A 22,524-nucleotide genomic window follows, 5' to 3' on the forward strand; every position below is an offset into this window, starting at 1 on the left:
ATTTCATCTAGCGAGATCCGCTTCGATATTTAGGATAAATACGTTGTACATAACGAAACTCCGATCTTGTCATTTGATCTAATTGACCTAGATAGATTCGTCATTAATTAATTATCTCGTGATCGACAATGGGAGATCGTCCAGGAAGGGACGATTCGCGCCCAACTGCCTTAATAATTATTAATAATTATCATAGAGCTCCTTCTTTGTACGATTTACGTTGTACGCGTGTTAATCTATTTTAAATTAAGTCTGTCATCCTGTTTGCAGCCGTGTACGCGCTAACTGCAATAATAATATACCCTTTGACAAAAATTCAAACTATTGTGTCAACTATTTTACCGCCTCTTCACCGATCAGTTTCTAAAATATTTAAGGAAAGCAAAATAAAAAGGTCGATGAAAGGTTCTGAACGACAGTTTGCTAATGTCGTTCTTCGAATCATCGTAGTTATCTACCGGCGAGATTTTTTTGTGTGGCTCGAAGAAGTCGATAATCCGATCTCATCCATCAACGTTTTTTTTCCCGTTCGCTTATCCCGTGAAAAAAAGCCGCGAGGCCGGACTATCTGTATTTGCATCGGCGCTCTGCGTCGCCCTTTAAAGCCCGATTTTTGTCAATCAATCTTGTTGCTCCATGCAATCGCGAACGTGACACAATTGCGAAATACAATATATTAAATACATAGAATATATAAAAATACATATATTCTTTACATATATTCTATACATATATTATATAACTCTCTTCATTCGAAAACGAACTATAAAATTCTTGCGAGAAGTTAAGAATTGACGCCCAAATTGACGCTGAATTGTAAAGCTATCTTTCGATATAGAAATAATTTTAAATATACATCTTTTGATTTATACTCGTACGATTTTCTCGAAATTTATAATCTGCATATAATAATAAATTAAACAATCCAAGAAAGTCTTAAGAAATGAAAAATAGAGATCGATGCGCCACTGAATTGCCGAGTAGATATACCGTTAAAATAATAAAACTTGTGCACCGTTTTTGACATTCAGAAATAATGTGGGAACGAAAGGATTGAGATCGCCGGAACGAGAACACCGTTACATGGAACGGCACTCGGAATCTCGGGCGTGAAAAATAGTGCAAATATTCGCGTTATAATCCGTGAAATATCGCGACCGTTTAAATCGAGGCACGCGTGGCGGCTGTTTGCATCTGGATTATGTATTCATGGGATTATACGAGCCCTTCTCCCCGTCGGGGTGTCCACGCCGGCCGGCAACCCTTCATCGAGATATGCGGCACCGCGATATCGCGCGGTCTGAGCCTTGCTGCGAGAATTAATTCATAAAAAGAATCAGGTCACGAGATTTTTTTTATTATATTATATATATAACATAAAAAATAAAAAATTAGAATACATACATAAAAGCTAAAAAATCGTAATAGGAAATTTTTATAATATTTTAAATTAAATTTTGTTTTCAGAATCAAATTAGGTATGTCAACAAAATTGCCAAAAGCATTTTAAAACTTTTCTTGTATTACAATGACGGACGCACAGCAGTTGCGAAAATCACGCTATACGTTTATAATATCTCGTTTGCGTGCTCATCATACCTCGCGTTAAGTAATAATGCCAGATTAAGAGGGTGCTTTCGCGGTTCCCGCGATCTCTCCAAAATTATTATCATTCCCGCATAGGAGAAATTGCGTAGGAGGCACCCCCGGGAGGGTGCAACGCACACGCAAACTCGCACGTCAGGTGCATCGGCCGGTGTCCTCCCACGCAGTGCGGTGCCGATTGTTGTGACGGTGATGAGTTTAAGTCCTCTTCTTGTCGCCACCTCGAGCGTCGAAAATGCTGTTTTCTCACAATACGCCGGCAACAATGCCGCCGTTACGAGGAAAAGCAGGAGGAGGCGGAGGAGGAGGGAGACGAGAAGGAGGCCGGACCCCGACGTAAGCGGATTATCCCGGGCCCGGGCGGAAAGCGATACCGATACGACGGCAGATCCACATACACGACAGAGACAGGGACGTGGAGCGCAGCTTCCGCGTCCAGGCATTGTCGGCCGTATATGCCGTTGAAAGCGGCCTTCTGCCGGCCTTTGATTCCCTTTCTTCGTCGACGAGAGAAAACGCGGCGGGCTCCTCCACCCCTCACAGTCAGCCTATACGCTCTTCATCATCGTTCCCGGTGCATCGCGCGTAATGGCTATCTTGTCGAGATCTTCTTCTTCTCCTCCGAGGGAACCTGCTCCCCCTCGTTTGCCGGCAGGAATGCGACGAATGTGGATATATAATACGTATTTCATTTTTTGAGTATACAGATAATTTTTCACACTTTCCCACAGGCGGCGGACAAGAGTTCGGTGGAAATTTCGCGAGCTTCTTCGTTGTTGCTGTTGCAGATGCGCAAATGTAATTTAATATTTAAAATATGTCCCGAGTATAACATATAGAAACTGAAATGGGATGTGAAAATAGAAAACATGACTTAGACATGCCTTAAACAGTTTTTTTTAAAACATTTTCGTGTACGACTTCACGTTACTACTTTAAATTACATAATTCTGTAACAATACATAAATCTTAGCTTTCTGTGGTAAATACTTTGCGGTTCAAGGCACCGTAATTATGCTCGCTCGTTAATCCCGCAATTCCTCTTCGTAATTTATAACTACAATTGTGCAGAATTCTCAGTCTTTTCGAGAGACTTCACGGATTTTCTGTCCCCGAAATGTCCATCACCCGTCGAAATTTCAACGAAATCGCGATCCTGCAGCCTGGCGAAAGTCGGAAGGTATTTCTCACCCAGAGCGTGCACGCGATGCGCGGCGGTGCACGCGATCCGCGTTCACGACGATCGGCGACGTTTGTCATGTAAATAATATCTGCAGCGAGAGAGACCAGAAGCGAAAAAGGACCTCGAACAGGGCGAGGTGGGGGAGGGAGGGGGGTGAGTCGAGGGGGCTGTGTTACAGAGCGCCAAAGTAAAAAAGGCAGGAACGGGCGTAAATAGGGAACGCGAGGGACAAAGAATCTCGCGTAGCGAGAAGAAAGGGAGGAAGAAAGGGGAGGAGGGAGCGCGAAGGGTGTGCACCATTGTGTGCCCTTCTTGTCCTCTCCGTCTGCAATCTGGACATACGCACGCATGCATTGCACGCACGCACGCACGTACGTACGCACGCACGCACGCACGCTCGCACGCACACGCAAATCGCGCTGCAAAAATCATTGGCTCGTAAATGTAATCCGGCCAAGGGGTGAGTCGAGTCACCCCTGCGATCGGATTGGCTAATTACGGAGGACACGAGGATGGGGGCACGAGAGGGGAAATGACGTCACTGGGCGTACTCGCGGCGCGATTGGTCGGCGCGGCCGAAGGGTGGCCGGCCACCCTATCGTCTCTATTTTTGTGACACCCGGTGCCTCCGTCTCTTTACGCCACGACGCGAAGGGGTGGCCGGAGGGTGGAAAGGTTCCCGCGGGGAGATGCGAACGGGGCGGAAGGGCGGGACTACCCGCCTAGGGCATGGTTAATCGATAGGGTCCCGTTTGCGAAGAGAGAGGGGTGACTCTCTTTTCGTCGCCGGAGAAGATTCAACCCGAGAGAGGCTGCGACTATTTTTATCTTTATAAAAATAACGAACAAAGAGAGACAGCATATGTGTATATATTGCTTTGATTAAAATTAATGTGAAACATTTTTATAGGCGTAAAATATCTTAAATAAATATAATCTTTCTGTCGATGAGAGATTTTCTTTCTTTTTCTCTCTGTACTCCTTAATTATAAATTATAAAATCACGTAATAATATATTAAGTGGCTGTCTGAGAGCAAACCAAACGATCATTCCGAGAATTGATCTTCCTCGAATTCAAACGCCGAAATTCTAACCAGCGAGGACCAACATTTGATCAGCTCGACAGCTCGAGGGCTCCGTCGATTCGTTGGTCCCTCGCTCTAACGTCCGCGGCAAAAAGACAGACCGCGCAAGGATACGCGCGGAGGCTGGACTGCAGCGAAAGTTGTCAGGATAATTCAAGGAGGTCACGCACGCGCCAGATGGGCCGCGTGTTCTCCCCGTGCGTGCACGCGTGCACTTCTTCTCTCAGGATATTTGCAGCTGGCGAGCGCGCGCGTATAGGTACAAGCGAGAAACGACTAGCACGTGCTTCTTCGAAAACGAACTGCCCAACTCCCGTCAAACTCCTGTTTCGCCCAGGATTCGTGTTCGGCCAGTTCGTCCGTTAAAAAGAGCAGCAACTTCCTTCGTCGATGGGATAATTCGTGGAGCTTTAATTACGAGAGCTCGAGGAGGGAACTAAATTTAATTGTCACGTATGAGGATTGCCTTTTTTCGGGATTCTCGACGTTAACGATAGATTTAGAATTAATGACAGATTCGTATAGGATAGTTTCGTTGGAGTGCTAAGATAAATAAGTTATCTCTTAATAGAGATACATGAGGCGTTCTCCTTGCCCCGCTTTTCTTTCGACTCTGTTGAAATTCGGTACGATAATTGAGATGTAACGTTCCGCGCCGGAACTGACGTCACGAAAATACGGTACGATGCCTCGGGCAGAGGCAGAGCTAAGGATCAGCTAATTCATGTCGATGTAATACGGCTCCGACGAGCCCGTACCGTTATACACCTAGACGAGCGTGGAAACGTTAGACAGGGAACACCGACGACGCGCGTGGTCGGCGAGTAACTCGACTGCTGGATATCGGGTTGCGATATCGATATCGAATTATACGCCGTCTTGAATCGACACCGGTGGAAAAAAAAGCGGGGTAAGGAGAGAAAAAAAAATAAAACCGCGGACGGCGCGGCGACTTCCCATAGGTCGGCGTCTGTTAACTAGACGTGTTATAAGCTCCGATTAAATTAATTACTCATATCGGATTACGAGCGCTTCTTAAGGAACGCGATTACCTATTTTATGACTATCTATTGCTAAGTACGATTTAATAATTTTGCTAAAACTTTACGTAGCGCAAGTAGATGTATCGTAAAAAATATTCATCTGGATTGCACATAATTTTTTTTTCTTACATTGAGTTATTAATTATTACAAAGAGGTTCTCAAATCTAGAGATTTTTAAGCAAGAATGATTGTAATCGAGATCAAAATTAAAGTAATTTTAAGGAAGTCTCTTTTTTTTTTAAGAAAAGATCCATGTTTTTTTTCCACGAAAAGATCTATGATTGCAAAAATGAAATGAAAACGAAGCGATCTTCGAGAAATTCGTATGGGATACTCGTTTCCTTTCTCCTCCTCGCCAGTGCCCGTCGGAAAAATCCACGTTTCCGCGCGTCACGCCGATCGTGCGAAATCGGGCGTGCTGGGAACGCGAATTTCGCAACGGCAGGAAGCGCTGGCAAAAAAAGAAAAAGAAAAGGCAGGAGAGAGAGAAAAGGCCCAGAAACTGCGCCATGGCCGGTCTCGATTACACGGTTACTTTGGCTTCGTCAATGGAGAACGCTCTTTCTCGCTGGAAGACGCTCTCTCCGCCTCTCTCTTTCTCTCTCTCTCTCTCTCTCTCTCTTCTTCTCGCGGCCTAATTCTCTCTCTCTCTCTCTCTCTCTCTCTCTCTTGCTCGCGTCGATCCGCGACGGCGAGCGAAACCGCACAAAGGGAACATCGCCGATCGCGCCTCAACGGCTTCCTCGCCTCCCCAGGTCACCCCGCGTCTCTCCCCCTCCCCCCGGCTTCCTCACTGCAGCCTCCCTCTTTTTTTACTCGTCCTCCTTCGTGTTCCTCTCGTCGTCCCACCCCGTCTCTCGACGCACAAATTTACTCGGCCGTTATGTATAGATCGACTCGGGACGAGTCCGTGGACCGTGTTCAAGAGAGTGCCTCGTTATTTAATTTTGCTTCAATATAACTTCAATTTCGAGAGAGACCTTATCTGCATCCTAGCTGCAGCTAGACTGTTCTATCACTTTAACATAAATCGAATATTTGAACACATCTTTGGAAATAGTATTTATATACTTTTTGCGCTAATTAATCATCTATACTCTTTTTTTTCTCTTATATTAGTTATACATTTTTAAAAATATTAATTAATACTACAGCTTCTAGACGTTAATTAATATCACAATTTTCGCTTCTAAATCTGTTGTTCAAATAAGATTTAAGAATGATTTCACTTTTTCGTTTCTTCGGCTAATATTTCTTTCTTTTACATATTTTCTTTCTGTCCGTTATTAAATATTATTAAGTAGACATTAATATTTAATATAAAATTATATATATGTAATATTTATTAATTGCACAATATTTCTTAACGATTTTCCGCAGCGTTTCGCATTCAAGCGAGCGCCTCGCCGTCGGCGATCCGTTTACGCACTCGATAAGTCGCGAGGCCGACGCGTCAAAATAAACATCTGCGTCCTCGATTACTCTCGAGGAGCTCTCCAGGATCTTTCGAGGACCTCCTCTAGGCCAGAGGTCTACGAGGGTCAGCTTGTACAAACACGATCGGGACCGTAAACCGGCGCGAGACGGGCTCTCTATTTCCGGCTGCGGCACACGCTCGAGAAGACGCACGGATGATCGATCGACCGATTCGTCGATCCCCCGGGGGATCCTTCCTCGGCTGCTTGGGGGAATGCTTCTGTATAAGAGCAAATTATCGAAGTCAAGGGAAAACAAAGTTTTAAAGCGCTCGGGAAGTTGAGACTCCGGCCGTAATACGGGAGCCAGTTGAGCGTTCGCGAAGCTGACAATTCAGAGATTCGTGATCGAGGCTGACAGTTCGAGCGACACGTGCTACCGTAAGAACAGTAAAGGCGCGATTAGGGTGCCAGAGGGGTTCCCGTCTAAGCTTAATTTCCTAATTCCCGTTTTAATCACTGCAGCCGGCATTGTCGCCGGCCATTGTCTTTGCCGTACTGTTGTGCCGCGTGAACGGCGTGGCCCCACTCGCGTCATCCGTAATCAGCTCCCTTACGCGTCCTTCAATTACACCCGCCATTAAAACGTCCAAATGGCAGCGCGTTTCGTCACCCTTTTCTCATTAATAGAGGACAAAGATTCAATCTGATATAGAACGAGAAAATTATACTCCACGCGCGTGTCATATACGATAAATAAATTTAAATAGCTCGATACCGGAATACAAACTTTCGCAGCAAGTAAGTACATATCGCGTAGACTTTGACAATTTTAATCTAAATTAAACGCACACTAAAATTTTCAGACAAAATTTAACAATAAGTCGAATCTCGATCTCTCTAAATTCGTCTACATTAAACGTGAAGTGTAAATTCTTTTATTTAAGCCTGTAATCTAAATTAAATTAAAGGTTAAAATAAAAATGTTGTAATCTAAGATTGATTTCCACAATTTTAGGATTAATTTCCTCGTCTCCCTAAAGGGGTATAGTTCAAACTGTTGCGCCGGACCCTTCGTCTGTCGGTGCAAGGGTCGAAAGGAGGCTCGCATAACGGGAAGAATCCACGTGGGCGGCTGTACACCGGGTGTGCTTTACGAGTCCAAACGGGACCCGCGCGTCGCGTTTCCTCCACCCCCTCCCCCTCCGTCACCCATATCCTCCCGCTCGCCCCGGGCGATATACAAAACGTTAATATCCTACGACGAGGAGTTAATGGACAGGCGCGCGTTGCCTCGTACAGCCGAGAAGATAGTCGATGGTAATATATAGTCCGATGTATAACGAGGTTACGAGCAGCAACCCCCGCTGCAACCCCTTTCCGCTCTTCGAGAGCGCCCGCGCGAAACGTGACGAGTACAAATTGCGGACGCATCCCTTTCGCTCAGACTCCCTCGCTCTTGCGCCCGATGCCCTTCTCCCTTTTTCTGGACTCGTGATGGATGGTCCCACCAGGTGATGCACCCTCTCGCGTTAGGTGCCATCCCCCGTGCGCTTGGAAACGTCATTTTCTCTTAACGCCAATATTTTTAAGCTATTTATTAATTTTACGAATTATGTCTGTAAACTTTGAAAAATATTAAGAAATTCTGAAAGTTGAAGGACAAAAAGCCGAAGGATAAAATTTGCTTTGTAAATCATAGGCATGCACCCCCTCGCGTTAGGTGCCGTCCCTCGTACGCTTGGAAATGTCATCTTCTCTTAACGTCAGTATTTTTACGCAATTTTTTAATCTTATGCATTATATCTATAAAATTTGAAAAATTTTAAGAAATTCTGAAAATTGAAGGATAGAATGTCGAGGGATAGAATTGTAAATCATGAACACAATGGGAATAATCATTACGATCGTGAGCTCTTTCGACGTCATAATAGAATAGTCGCTGATTTCAAAGTATACATTTTATGATGTTCTTCAAATAAGTAGCCAGTTTACTTTCGATGATTTCACGGCGGTTATAGGCTCGTTGTCGAAAAGTATTTCAATGCCCCGGTTGTATCAAATCCCGTTTCGATCTCTTTTGTACGAAGTCGAAGGGTGAAGACCTTATATAGCTGCTGAGTTCGACGGAAAACCGGCGAGCGGGTTTTTGTGCGCGAGATGACTCGTGCCGACGGTTTAATCGTCTCGCATTCGTCTCGCTGCATGGGCGGGTTCATGAAAAAGATCGGCGTCATCGTCCGCACACCTCCGCGTGATTTTTCACACACCCGACGAGGGCAGCGATTCATCCGTTTGCGATTAACGGTAAAATTGTAAAGTGTTCTCGTCGTACGGAGAGAGACGTTTCTCCAGAAATGTTTCTCAAATATTTTCCGTATGCAGACGTATCGCATTACGTATCGTCGTGCGCGTTACGCAACGTATCAAAAAAAGTTTCTACGTCCATGTGTCGAATTTCATGCTCGGTCATCAGATTTCCCAGTCAATGACAGTATCGCGATCGACCCGCTTACACTTACATAAATAAAAAAATTCTTTATAACAAATGTTGCAAGTAATAATTGCGAAACTATCCGACGCACGTCGGGCGGTCTCGAAACCGTGACTTCCCGAAGAGAAATCACAGTTACTCAAGGAGTCCAAACCTTATAGTTATAGTCAATAACAAGATTTCCAACTGTAGTTACTAGCCAATTACACGCTACATTCTGGTTTATTTCTCTCCAATTTAGGACAGAATGTTTCTTTCTTGTAAAACCATTGGATGTGCATTAAAATGCAGGACCGTAGTAAACAAAGGAATCTTAGAATCATTGTGAATTTTTCATTTAACTACATTCGTTCTACTGTTCGGTTACAAATGGTACATTTGACACGAACTATCGTGAGCTAAATGGCGGCACGAAAGCTTGTGTATTATACCTTTTACTATTCCGAAACTTGACTTCTCTCCGGGATTCGTTAATTTCAGGAGGCTACATGCCAGATTTATGGACCGAAACGGCGCACGGTGGCTCGGTTCGTCAGCGGGCGGTCCCCGAAACACGAGGGCCCACAAAAGGGTTGTTCTAACGACAGAAAGGTCTTCGCCGCTTTATTCTTTCTCTTTCTCTCTCGTCCTGTCTCGCTATTTCTCGATGAATCAACAACGTCTCGCAGCGTGACGTCAAAATAACCAAATGTCAACAGTGTCGGGGCGCGTCAACGGGGCGCTTGATCGAATTATATAAGAAGGAGGAGGGGGGAGGGCGACACGGAAGGGTGGTGGCGCGGAAGGTGGATACAAGGTTGCCCCGTGGCGAGGCCCCCTTCTGTCAATTAAGTCCTACGGCGTTCAGAAAACTGCGGCGCAGCTGCGTCTTTTGCTCGTATAGAAGAAAAAAAAAAGAGCGGACTCGACGTAATACCATGAGATAAAAATTGAGCGAGCAGGAGAGAGGGGGGGGGGAGCAAAAGGGAGTGAAAAATCGGAGCGAGACCGACCACCGCCCATCCGGGCATGGACGCACCGCCAATTTTCGTTATCGTGGCAATTGCGAGAAGTGGACATCGTCCAGTCCTGGCGGTCCGGTTTTACTCGCCGTAGGAGGTCAGGGTGCAGAACTTCGCACCCTTCTATCAACGTTTTTGTTTAAGCTAATTTATATCTTGCTTGAGCTCAACCAGCGGGACCCGAATGCGCTGTATTTTTCTGTATTTATAGATTCGCGATATCACAATCTAAGAAATAAACGTTGTAAAACACATTTCGCACTGTCTACAGTACGCCAATCCCGCTGGATCAAAGACGGTTTACTTATATTGACCGAGGAATCACGCGTACGATCCAGACACCGCCGCGCTTGAGTGTCTCTCCCGGCCTTTGTTGGCAGTTGTCAGGCGCGTTGTCGGCACTCGTCAAAGCGCTTCATTTTACGTCCGCGGCGCGCAAGCCCGCCCGGGTCGGTCCAAACAGTCCTCGTCGCCGTCAATAAAATTGTCGTTTTCGTCGATAATAAAAGCCGCGGGGGCGCGTATGGCGCGCTGTTTATTTGGACGACGCCGTCCGGAGTCTGCTCGTTAAAACAGCGGCAGCGACGGCGGCGGCGGTGGCGGCGGCGGCGACGGCGACGACGACCCGTCGCGGAGCGCCTTGAGATCTTCTACCGTCTTGCGAGAAAGTCCGGGTCTTTTCCGCGACATCGGCCACGTGTCCCGGGAATTCGTGCGGGACTCAGATCGGCACGAATTCCCGGAAGTGACGCGTTCGCGGGGCTATTCCTCGTGCGTCGAGCTCGAGACCTTTTCGAGAGGATTCTTCTATTTCTGACACGAGCCCGACAGACGAGTCGTGAATCGCTTCGTTCTAACGTGCAGCGACGGTACGTAGTATGCTGAAGATTAAGAATTGTATTACCTATTAGTTTACAATTATTATCGATAAAACGTAATTGCATTTTTCTTCGCGAGGTGCTACTTTGTTATCTGCACTCTGCTTGCTTATAATTTGGATATCAAATTGGTGAAGGCATGAAGTTTAAATAACAAAGATAACTTCTCTTTGTTCATCCTCTAATACTCACATCTCTTGATATATATTCATTTACTTGAAATAATAAAATTAAAGGAAATATATTTTTTTTAATAATTGTAAGACAGAGGGATGAAAAAGCTTTGACGTCCCCGGTCGTCGTTTTCGTTCAAGTACGTATACAAAAATAGACGCAACGTTTGCAGTATTATGTAAAAGGGTGCGAGCGTTCTATCGTCTTGACGACGAGACGATCGTAAAATCGTGGCGGAGAACCGCGGCCGGTTTCGGCTCTAATGGAATATGATGTCAAGCCCTGAGTCCCGCCGGGCCCAACACGTGCTGGAAATCCTCCAGCGGGTGTTGTAAATCTCGTTGAGTTATCGCCGTTTAAACGACTGTGAAATTAGCGTTCTTCACTCGCCCGCGGCGGCCCGATGCGCCTCGTAACTGTCTTCTAGGTGCTAAATTTCGCGCGAGTCCGCGCTCTTCCTCGGGCCCCGGACTTCGGGCCCCTTTACCTCCCTTCGCCCTACTCCGAAACCTTTCCTGCGGAGGCGCCCGTTACGGCCCGGCCTCCTCTCCTTTTTACATTGTAAGCGATTCGGGATAATGTTACTCTGAAGTCGTAAATTAAAGACGGTCGGTAAAATAAAGTAGCGTACGAATTTAATTAGTTGCGATTTAAATGATGAGCATTTGAGTGCGCTTTGAGAATATAACGTTTTCGAAATAACACGTCTTAAATCTCAATCTCCTAATTATAGTTCTTTTAAAAAATATCTATCTTCGGATATCGAGAAGAAACACAATTCAAAGAAATTTAAGAATTAACATTTTTTTAAATATAATTTCTATTGCATCTATCTAAAGAGACGTTCTTCTCGTGTAATATTTCGATAAAGTAAGTGCCCATCTCGATTGTCACATTTCCAAATAAATTCTCACAAAGTTATTTCTTTACAAATACACCCTCTTTCAAGGCGTCTCCTCTTTCTTCGTATATAGGTCGGCCAGAAGTCCCACGCGGAGCGGCGTGCGATCGCGTTTTTACGCAGGCGGCGGCGGCGGCGGCGGCGGTGCAAAAGAGAAACGCGATGTGGATGCAGATGGAGAGAAAGAGATCGGGCAGTTGGCGTGACGGGAAGTCGCTTCGTCAATGGCTACCGTATATATATATAGGCATAGCGGCGCCCGACAATGAGAGCCGAGGGCGACGCTGCAACCCCCTGTCGACGACGCTTTCGGAGGTGTAAATGGCACCTCCGAAACGCCGTTAAAGCCGTTAAAGGTGGACTGCTACCTGCCGGACTCACTTTCGATCTTTTGCCACCTTTCTTTCCTCCTCCTCCTCCTCCTCCTCCTCCCCTTCATCTGCCCCCTGCTCCAAATTGAAACGTAACGTCACTATTCAATACATGCATCGTCGCACCTACGCGTTGCACCTTAGCCGCACTCCGGGACTCGCGTCTTTTTCCTTCTCTCTCCTTTCGATCTTTTTTCATCTCGATCTTTTCCCCCGCGTTCATTCTCGCGTCAACGGGTCCTTTTTCTCCACAAATTTCGCTCTCGATCATCGCATCAAACCTCTCCGATATGCACCCTGGGTATATCCATCCACCCTGGGATATCCATCCACGATGCTTTTGGAAGAATCAAAACGTTCCTCTTTCGATCTTCTTCGAAAAGAACGACAAGGAGAAGCGTGAGAAATTCTCAGAGAATATAACAAAATTAACTTGCTATGTTTTAGCTTGATACGATCTCTTTACCAAAAGATTAAATAAATAGTTAAATTTAAATTTAGAAATCACTAAACAGATTTGTGCCATGATAATTATGAGTTTTCGTAATTTACGTAACCTGGCGCGTTATTGTGTAACAAAAAGAATATCGTATAATATTATTTGCTTACTAAAAATATATTTTTTAATTATTTCTTTTTAACAGAAATATATTAATTTATTCATAAGTAAATAATTTTTTTTGAAGATTCAAAATTCGACTTTTTATAGTTTTTATCACAAAGTAAAGTATTTTTTTCAACTATAGTTACTGCTTTCAAAATTATGAGAAAATATATAAAAGAATTAACTGACGTGTCCTGAGTGGTCCTTTTTCCAAATAATTTTACGCATGCAAGAGCCAACGTAAGAGAATTCGAATGTTGCGGGAATTCCTTATCCTTATACGGGAACAGAATGGAATCCTCTCTTTTTCCTCGATACCACGCTCCTCTTTATGTCCGTTTATTTCAGGGTTCCACTCGCGTGAAATCGCGATTCGCGTCTTTCGTGTCTGGGGCGCGTGACGGAAGCCGGAACCGAGCCGAGGGAGCGCCGCGCGCCGGTGGGGCATCCACCTTCGAAATACATATCGAGAGAATACCCGCAGGTAGTAGCTCCTCTCCCTCGTTTTCGGGGATTTCCAAAAATGCGCAAGCGGGGAGATCCGCAAACGGAGGAGCCGACAGTCGGACAATACGTATACGCCCGGTATCCTCTTATGCGCGCGAATTACACGGATCAGAGGCGGCGAATGCCTATCGATCACCGGCTACCGCCGCCCGTATCAATATCGATACATCCACGTCACGCTACCTCTACACTCGGGTATGCTCGAGTGCCCGTCCGTCAGACGTCGGACGTCAATTGATATATCCTGGCAACCTCGGAGCCCGCAGTCGAAAGGACCTTACAAGTCGCGGAAAAGCGGCACGCTATATCGCTCTCTCCGAGCGGTGACAGATCTGTTTCCCGTTCCCATTCGGAAGTCCCGCGTGTGACTTCCTCGTCGTAAAATATCATCCGACCGTGAAACATACACAAGTGCAAATATATAAACGTCGCTCATCCGCTTCGAAAAGGAACGTCTTGAAAAATATGGAATTTTTTTTTATGAGTAAAATTTATACGAATGCCATTATGACGTAAAAATATTGTCGCAACTGATTTAGATCAACGCAATTTTCTAGAGAGTTAAAAATATAAATGTCAGATTCTTGATTCTTTTGATAATCCTAATTACATTGAAAATCTCCAAGATATTATTCATAGTCACATAAATATAGCCATAAACCTGGTATATATTTAAAATTTCTCCCCACCGATAAAGTTTACTCATATCCAATAACATTATAAAAAATAACTTAGAATATATTAAACAATAATATTAAACAATAATATTATGCCTCCTGCATATTTCACGGATTACCTGAAATTTCATTATACAGATAATTTCTCAATACAGCGGATCTGAAAAGACCCAAGTTTCAAGTTTTCTTCCGTAATCCCGGCCCAGGCCGCAATGCACTCCCGCGGGGTGCAATCCCTTTCAATGCACTCGAGAAGTTAATCGGCAATTACGTGCGTTACAGAGATGCGTGGGTACCTTCGCGCCGCGAGCGGGTCCCGCGATCGCGGGCGAAAGGAAAACCCGGACGAATTAAACGAACGGACGGCCGGGGCCGGGGCGGGTCCTGTCGGCAAACAGGGATAGCGTTACAAATTCCCTGAAAGGGATCCCGGTATTCGAATTGAATGGCTCGTAACGTCGAGGAAGGACGCAGAAAAGGAGAATGGCACCGAATCGGAGCCGGGGCGGCGGGGGGGAGGGGGAGAGAGAGACGACGCGTAGCAGCGTCGTCATGCGCCGAGAGCGGAATCAGCGGATTAAAGGCGAGATGAATGCAGCGCGCAGAGTCCCTCCGGCCGGCCGGCCTCACCCTCGCTTGTCCTCCTCCACGCTAAGGCTCAAACAAGCACGTTGAAAGCCGAGCGATCGAGAGAGAGCTAATCCGCTTCCTCGTGGAGCGCGTTTAAAAACAGTTTTTTTTTTGCGCGCGCGCATTTCTCTTTCTCCCGCGCGTATAATATGCGCATGTACACCAGATATGACGAGATTACGATCGACAAGCGGAGGGGCGGTTCTCGTGATCCTCGGGGGTAACGTTTTGTGAAATCGAAACTTGGATCGGTATATCGATAGTATTGACGCGATAGCTTTATGGATACCAAAAAGATTTTTATATTTGTGAGGAGCTTTTTTCTAGTCCGCGATACACGAGGCGAAGACATCGCGGTAATTGATAAAGTTAATGAGCAAATTTTAATTACTTATCGCTGAAGATTTGCCGACTATTCGATGACTCATATATTAATTCATCGATTGCTGCGAGAAATCCCTGGGAAATTAAGTACGTGTTTCGAGATGCGTCCTTGGGAAATGACGCCAGGATCACCCTTTCGCAAAGTTGCCCGATAAACGTCAAAACGTCAGCGGTCGAAAATGGGACACTTAAGCGGATTCCCGAAGGATTCCGGTTTTATTTACCCGTTTGGCGACAATGCGAAGGCGCGAAAACGCCGGGAGAAAATCGGCAGATTATGCTGTATATCTGGGAAAGGCAAACAGAAGGCGGTGGTCGAAGCGGCCAATAACGGCCAATAATTCCAACCGAGAAGCCGCGGCTAGAAAAACATGTTTGTGATTTATAAATGATATCTTATTGCCTCCTCTCCCCCTACCTGTAATTTATAATGCGCCTGCATAGAGGTAATATAATATCTTTTTAAAACGCTCGGTTATTATTTTAAAACTTTCCTGTATTATTAAATCCGTTAACTATTTGTATTTTTTTATAGCTTCATTTGTCGTTATTTTTCATTACTATATTAAAGCTATTAAAATTATTATATTATTAAATGTTTTGTTAAGTGTTTTATTGCGCTTTTCGGCTCTCTTCTACTCGCTACCTAGCTCTCGACGATATCCCAACAGTATCCTTTGTGTTTCGAGATGCCTCGGCAAGTCCTGCACGCGCAGGACAGCGAGAAGACTCGTGTTTTACGGCGCGAGAAATCGGCGATCGGCTGCCGTCGTTACGCCTCGCTTTCCCTTTTCTCTTCCCACCCGCCGGAAGGACGAGAACGAGCTTCTCAAAAAAGAAAGGAGAGAATAAGGGTATCTATTGCACTTCAAGACCGATAAGATCGCCGATCGATACGGAGATGAGACGGTGAACGATCACCTTCGTTGCGAGAGCTCTTATTTCGGTATCCTTTGAAGGAGAACGCACGATCTATCTTCTTGAACGTATCGATACACAAGACCGACGATGTTCTCGAAATGGATTTAATTTCGTTTCTTTTATTATATGTGTGTGCGTGTCTTGCTCTACTTTTATTTATGTTATAAATTTCTTGTGTACACATTATGTTGTACATTTCTGTTTATTATGAGTACCGAATTAAATCTAAGATAATAACTGTCATATATTATAATTTAAAAATATTTAATTAGATTTTATTACTTAATAATCAATTGTTTTATTCACGTTAAGATTTTATGACAAAATAACACGATAATTCCTCGTTGATGCTCTTCCGCGTTTATGGAAAAATGTGCAGAAGTTAATGTGCACATCTGGACGATTGCAAGAGAGAAAAAAAAGAGAGAGAGTAAAGAACTCGCGTGCAAAAAAAAACTGTCGCTACGAGACGACAGGTTCGCAGGGCGATTTTTTTTTCCTCGACGATTGTACAAGGCGATAAGTGGTAATTGATTTTACGCCGCTTGATTTACGACCCCGCCCCGGGGCCGGTGACGCTAAACTCCGCATTTGGGGTAAAAAGCGTACGAATCTAACCCCATCGTCTCTATCTCCCCGCCCGTTATTCACCGACATGTGTTACCCGTTCGTCGCGTCGCCCCCGGAATAAATGCGATGGGGTAACGCCGCGAATTTCCATCTTTATCGGGAAAAACTGTGACGCGGCCCTTTTCACGGAATCGTCGACACGCCACGCCATCGGATCGCTTTATTTCACTATCGATGCCTTCCTTTATATTACCGAGCATTACTCAATAAGTGTGAGAAGTAGTGATAAAATCTTTTACCTTTCCCGAAGAATACTTTATATTAGTCATCCTAGCTGGGTTTTCGAGGTGCAGACAGTGCTTCATCCGAGGCTCTTAGCTGACGAGAACGCTAATTCGCATCGGCAAAACTTTATCTAAAATTAAAACAATAAAACACAAAATGTTACATCCTGCGCATTTAGTTATCTGTCTATTATAACGTATCAACGCTGAGGAAGGGCTAACGCGCGCGCTAAACAAAAGAGAGAAAGGCCCTATACCTCCGGTGAAGTCCCGCTGACGTAAGTCACAATCCGTTCACCGGGGGCACCGGGATACAGCACCGGAGGGGGCGCGAGCCCGGCGAAGGGCGCGTTGAGGCGAGTCAACGTCGAATAAATCAAAATAAAAGGGGGCAGGAGTGAAGAGGAGAGGGGGGGAGGGGGAAAGCACACGTTAAAGAGAGGGCCCGCTGGGCGACGGCCTGGAAAAAGGAGAGTGAGTCCGAGGGGGGAGGCTCCCGGTACTGCACGTTGAAAGAGTTACCTGCCGGAAGACTCGCCTATTAACGGCCGCTGCTGCCGTCTTCCCGGGCACCGCACGCATTCGCTCCGGCACGCACACGCGGTGAGAGATCTCGCTATGGTGCGGACGCATCGACCGGTGAAATTTTTATTAATGTGCACGAGCACGCTTCGCGTCGGCAGCGCTCCCCCCTTTCGACCCCCCTCAGCCGCGCTGGGTTTTTTTGGTACGACAAAGTGCTCCATCCGAGGCTCTTAGCTGGAGATGATAGAACGCACTCGCTCTGTACCTGTTTTCGTGATATTAAACCCTTGCGAGAGAAATTTCCAGATATCGAAAATCGAGCGAGGGAAAAGAATCTTTACGCTGCAGCGAGATTGGCGCTTACGACAGAACATAAATTAAATAAAAATTAATAGAATTTATTCAGGCAAAAATTTAATTCTTCTATTTAATAGATGAAATTTAATAGATGATGCGCGTATCAAAATTCTGAATTATATACAGCGTAAATGCCGGAAACGCTTCGACGGCGCTGAAATTTGCCGAAAATAATCTCGCGAGAAGAGGACGACGAGGAGACGGCGGCGGCGGGCGTCGTATTGATCGCTAACCGACGGCGACGTCTCCTCCTCGTCTCCTCCCTGGTATCCATGGAGACGTTGCGATGGCCGCCGAGGAGCGTCGCGGCGCCTGCGTCCGGTGTAATTGGATTCCTCGTCGCGATAAAAGCGTTGTCCCGCGGAATTTCGCCGCGTCTCCCCACGCGACCCCCTAAGGGGGACGCCTACCACGAGGCTCGTACGCGATCGAAGATCCCTGCGATCCCGTCGCTATATTGACATATCTCCACAAATATATGACGTGTCTATTCTTGTTTTACGTTTTGATCCACTTTGCACCTTCCGCATCATTTTTAGACATTGCAGCAGCAGTTTTACTGGCACATCTAATTATTCATTTCATATACATCTTTTTCACTTGTGCTTTAATTATTTGATTTATCATAAATGGGTCTTCTATGACTAATAAAGATATTATTATTATTATTGTTGTAAAGAGGTTCTCACGTGCAAATTCTCGTTAAACAAAAGTGACAAGAAAATCGACGGTTTTCTGGAAGAGATGTAATTAAAAACCGAAGTCTTTTATATTTAACATTACTCTTTCCTTGATAGAAATAAAGGCGTGTTCCAGTTGGCCGGATAAGAACCGGTTAAGGTGTCAATGATCTTCATGACGGGCCGACAAAAGAGCATCCGGGGGCTCTTTCCGTTTTTCCCCGTTTTATAATCCGCGAGAGAAAGGGGTTCGGGCCGGCATTGTGCGACATAATTTACTGTCTGCAAACAGACGGGGCGCCGATGTAAAACATGCGCAAACACGCATCCCCGGATTTAATGCCGGCGCCGCGCCGCGCCGTTCGGTTTCGGCCGCGCCTCGGTGTCGTTTTCGAATTGAAACGCGCTCCCGAACGCGATCGAGCATTATATCGGGATTTGCTCGGGGAAAGCGACTCGAGTTCAATTGAGTCATATACCCTCACGTCAGGACCCGCCTGCCCCTCGAAGATGATACGAAATCGACCTGAACGTCCCCATCGTCACGTTCCGAGATTGTATTTTCTTTCTAACGGCACGATAAGTAAAGGAAATTATATTTAAAACAAATATAAAATTATTAAATTAATATGACGTATGCATGTGGTAATTTCAGTCATACAGGAACAATAAGGTAGAATCGAAATTATATAATCGTTTATTAATTAATTTTGATTGTTTTTATATGCTAAAAATTAAAAATCTTACTGTAATTATAATAGTCTCATAATTTTACGCTTAGACTTTAGAGAGTAAAAAAGAGCCCGCTTTTTGTGAAAAATAATAAAAATGAATTTTTCCTTTATTTTTGTTTTCATTTTATTTTCTCCATTTTTAATTTTACTGTTGCTATCAATTTAGTTTTTATTTTTATCTTCACCTTAATAATATATGAAGATTTCAAAAGCGTCAATTGAGATCGTTCTGTCGCTATAAATCCACCCTGGACTCTTTCAGACAAATTTCACTATAGCGCAAAGCTATACGGCTTAACCCTCATCTTCAGCCGAGACTTCGGCCTTTCGTTCCTTATCCAGGGGGATATGAATATTTGCAGGCACGTGACACGTGTCCCTCTCTCTCTCGACGTCGGCAGAGCCAGGGGGTGGTCAGGGGTGGATCCGACCTTTGAGCACCGGCGCGGCGCGGCGCGGCGTTACTCCCGGTGCCCTAAGCTCCCGGTAATTGCCAGCATCACGGGGGAACGCGATCACAAATGCCGATCGCGCGCGAGTGCAGAATCGGCGCGACTATATATATCTACGCTTTAATTACACGTCACGTACGCGAACGTCTCTATTATGGCACACGCCTGTATAGACGGTCGCGCTTGCCGGATGTCTTTTCAATCCCGAAAATCGAGCCGAGAGAAACGCGGTGATTTCGACGTCAATATATGCATAGTCACGGAGCTACTAAATACTAAGAGGAATTAAAGAATTCCCATGTGAAAGAGAAGTAAAGTGACAAGATTTCGTTGAAACTTGCGTCAATATTGCGTTCAATGTACGTTATGCTATAATTTCTTTTCTATAATTGAAATAAACTAATCTCGCTAATAATATCAATCAATATCGCGTATAATGATTAAGCAGAAGCAGAAAACAATTGCCGCGAGACACGTATTTCGCTCGCGTTATTCACTACTTCCTTTGATTCCATCGCCTCGCTTGGCCATTGATAAGTGGGGTGGCATAATGCGAGCGGATGGCGCGTAATTATGGCGTATCGGACGTCTCTCTCCGCCAGATGCGACGGGTCTCCCAATCGAGCGAGCCGGGATAAAAACGCGCACGATAGTCTCGCCGGTGCGCGATTGAACCGATTCGGACGTCAATCAAAGTCGGAAAGTCGAAAAGCCGACGCGGGCTGCGCTCTCGATGACAGACGGATGGACGAACGGACAGACAGGCGGGGACCAGGCATCAGCTCAGGTAAATCGACATATCGTGTTACGAGGGTTTCCTCCGGCGATCGACGACCGTCGAAAAGTCGGCGAAGCGTTCATCACAAACACAGTACGCAATTTTCCCTCCCCTTTCCTCCTCCCGAATTTACGAATCTCCTACGCGATTTTTTCCTCTTTCGATACTCGAGTAGACGTGATTTGAACGATAGAGAAGAAAAGAAGTTACGGGAAAGAGAAAAAAGATCACCCATTATAATATTGTATTTTTGCAGCTAATAATACTGTGTTCTTTGTATTATTCTTTTCATAATTTTTTTTCTAACTTTAAGTTGGGCATTTGTATGTCTCCATAAATTTATTAACTATCGAAATCATTCGTAAAAATTGAAAATTAAATATATATATATATAGACATGTATGTTGTATTTTTTTTTTAATTTTTAACGACGTAAAAAATCTAAATTTTGTTAGTTTTTGGAGTTTCAGGAAGTGTTCCTGATCGAAATGCTAACTTTAAGACGAGCTCTTGAACGGTTTAACGAATAGAATATAATTAATTCTCCGATTATATTCGTACGGTCGTACCGTGCTTATGGGCACGTCGACGCGGCACTCTTGCGCTCACAGTCAGCGGCTCGCGGAGGCGCGTTATTTCGTAAAATGTTGCGCGGGACGAACGTCGGCGAGGCATCTCGCGCGATTGTCTCTGCGGTTTTTCGCCGGCCGCAAAATAAGGCACCGGCCGCAAGGTATTCCGACCACATCCCGCCGATTTTATTCCGCCTGCATCGCGCGCGGAGCCGTAAAACGTGATCGCCGTCGTAACGTAAGCGCGACGCGTCGCGAAGATCGCTCGAGCCTTACGGAACAAAATTACCTTTTCTCTCTCTCTCTCTCTTTCTCTCTTTGTACCTTCCGGTCTCTTGCAAGCTTAAGAGAAGTCTAGAGTCACGCTTATATAAATACAGTAAATGTGAGATTGACTCTCGGTCTAGGAATTTGCGGATCGTAATACCCACCCCCGTGGTAACTACGACAGAATTGAGCGTGGGGCTGAAAAGCGAAAACGACCGATCGACGTAGGAGGCGAACGCGAGGATCCGGCGATTTGCATATCTCGCTCCGTCTGACGACCCTTTATTCTATCGACGACGAAAGGAACATCTGCATCAGAAAGCACGCCGCGCAAAGTGGATTACGGTAATGGATCGCTCGCCGATTGATCGGATTAGATTACGGCGGCGATCCGTCGCGGCGATACCGTGATCGGTGAACGGGCTCAGTCGGTGCGAAACGACATACGTTTCACGAACATTGATCCTCTCGATCCCGCATTGCGCAATTATCGCGATACGATACGAGGGCTTAATTTTTCACAGCGCGAAAGTGAATTCGAGAATCAACGAGGAATTATCTCAGTCATCCATATAATTGTCAAAACAGTTCTTCGAAAAGAAACATTATATTTGCCAGAGATTTATAAGAAAGATTACTATAATTTTCTTGATGTTCAATCCTAAATGCTTTAATTGTAATTAAATTTTATAAATTAAAATGCTGGCAAAAAATATAATATTTTGATTTAAAAAAAATTCTGACTTTAGATTTATAATTTAATTTAAAAAAGCAAATAATTATTTGAGAAACGTATGGGAATAATGACAGAATTTAATTTTCCGGTCCGATTGTCGATTCTGTTTGCTGTTCTAACTTAAACAATTTGGTTTCGTTTGACGATTTTCAAGAAGGTAATAGAGGGTAACGTGTATCGTTCGCCAAAAGGTGCCCCCGCACCTTGCGAAGGGCGGCGCAGTGCCATACGAATCTAATTGGCGCTAATTTCTCTCCTCTCTTCTCTGTATAGCGCACAAATGCAAACAGAAAAACACGGGATACGCTCCGTCGCTCGTACAATATTGACCCTACCCGCGTGGAACGACACGAACGTACGCGGGCATTACAATGGCGCGCGAGCCACCCCCGCCTGCAAACGAACTGCCCAAAAGCCTGTCCCATTCATCCCCGTGCGCTCATAGAGGAAATTGACAGCCGGTCATTAAGATGAGAACGAGAAACGTACGCGCCACGCGTGCACATTTCCGCATGCGAGTGTGCTTTAGCGACGATCGAGCAGAGACCCAATCATCTCTGCCGATATAAATCGCGGATATCAATCACGAAACGTGATTTCAGTGTACCGTAAGTGGAGGAAGTATTTTTAAAATTAGAGGATTGTAAAATTAGTATCCTTTTCATAAAACTATCATTTCTCTATATGTTATTAC

The sequence above is a fragment of the Wasmannia auropunctata genome, unplaced genomic scaffold (genome assembly GCF_000956235.1).
Source record: "Wasmannia auropunctata unplaced genomic scaffold, wasmannia.A_1.0 LD336078.1, whole genome shotgun sequence".
In the NCBI taxonomy this organism is placed as follows: domain Eukaryota; kingdom Metazoa; phylum Arthropoda; class Insecta; order Hymenoptera; family Formicidae; genus Wasmannia; species Wasmannia auropunctata.